Genomic DNA, 1,969 nt, shown 5'->3' with positions numbered 1-1,969 from the left:
CATATGTGTATATATATTTATATATACACGTCTTTATTTACATGTACATATATATGCACATATACACACATGCAGACTGTGTGTGTGTGTGAGTGTGGTGTGTGTGTGTATATACACACAAATATGTAATCTAGTTTGTATGAAATTCTATTCAAGTCCTTAATTTCTTTCGTGTTTATTTTTATGTAAGATTTGTTTAGCCCTGAAAGGGGTACATTAAGGTACCCAATTATTACACTTTTATCATTTATTTCTCCCCATAACTCATTGAAGCCTTTTAAGTATTTAGATGCTATGTCATTTGTTGCATTGTGAAGTAATGATTTTAATTAACTGTCTATGATACTTTTTTAGCATAATAGTTTTCCCATTTATCTCTTTTGATCAAATCTGTTTTTGATGCCTTATCTGATATCCTGATTGCTACCTTCTGCCTTTTTAATTTGAACTGAAGGATGACAGATTTTGCTCCAGTCTCTTATTTTAAATATATGAATCCTAGTGTTCCAGATGTGTTTTCTGTAAATAGTATAATGGTGGATTTTTTTTTCTTTTCCATTCTGTGATCATCTTCCATTTTATAACTGAGTTTATCCCATTCATATTAACAGTTTTGATCATTTATTATATATTTCCCTTCATTCTATTAGCTTATATATTTTTCTCTCTTGGTCTACTGCTTCTTGTTTACAAAGAAGAAAAGAAAAATGAACAAAAAAGAGTGTCCTCAATACCAATGCTCTCTCTGCTTAATGTAATCTACTTGTAATCCCCTGACTCTCTTCTCTTTTCCATGCCCACACCCCAGTTACAAGTCTTTACCCTTTCTTTTTAAACCTGTATTCATGATCAACTCTCTATGGTTAAAGTTTGCACTTATAACTAATTTCTCCCTGAATTTGCCTTATCTCTTTCTACCCTCTCTCTACCCTTCCCATTCCTTCCTGTTTCCCTATTAAGTGAAAGGTATTTCTGTAGTCAAAACTGTATGTGTATATTCTACCTACTATTAACTGGTGCAGATGAAAGGGAGGTTCACATTTCACCAGCTCCCTCCATCCTTTCCTCTTTGTTTTTATAATTCTACTTGATCATTCCAATCATATGGGAATTTTTCTCACTTTCCTCCTCCTTATTCTCCTAATGTATTATTTTCCACTTTTACTCATTTAAGATTGTCAAAATATAACAAAACCATTCCAAAGCCCTCTATTTCACTAAACTTCTTCTATTGCCTCTGATATTACTAAGGTTCTGAGGGGATATGTGTATAATTTTTCTCTATTAGGATGCTTAGCCCCTGTGATCACTCATTCATAGCTACTTCTTCATGTTTCTTTTGAGTCATCTGTTTGTATTTCAAAATTTCTACATAGTTGATGTTTTCATCAAAAACACTTGAAAGTCATTTCGTTAAAGGTCCATTTTCCCTTTGAAGTTGTTCTTGATTATAAGACTATATCTTTTGCCCTTTAAAATATTGTATTCTAAGTTCTCTGCTTCTTACAGAGGTTATATGTCCAATTTATAGTGGTATATATCAAAATTTCTACTTAGCTCCGGTCTTTTCATCAGGATTCCTTGGAAGTTTTCTATTTGTTGAAAGTTCCATTTTCCCCCTACAGGATTAAACTCAGTTTTCTGGGTAAATTATTTTTAGCTGTAAGCCTAGATCTTTTTCCTTCTGGAATATCACATTCCAAGCTCTCCTCTCCTTTATGTAATGACTACTAAATCTTTTGTGATCCTGGCTGTGAGTCCTTGCTACTTTTAATGTTTTCTTTCTGGCTGCTTGCAGCATCTTTCCTCTAATTTGACAGTTCTCTATTTTGGCTATGGTGTTCTGGGAGCTTTCCTTTTGACATTTCTTTCAGAAAGATAGTGGAAGATTTTTCCTCTCATTTTTACTTTGTTGTCTGGTTCTAAGAGATCTAGGCAGTTTTTTTTCATGATTTACTAAAATATAATA

This window comes from Vombatus ursinus, unplaced genomic scaffold (assembly GCF_900497805.2).
Source record: "Vombatus ursinus unplaced genomic scaffold, bare-nosed wombat genome assembly UNPS02004577.1, whole genome shotgun sequence".
NCBI lineage: Eukaryota > Metazoa > Chordata > Mammalia > Diprotodontia > Vombatidae > Vombatus > Vombatus ursinus.
Note: the sequence above shows the minus strand (reverse complement) of the source record.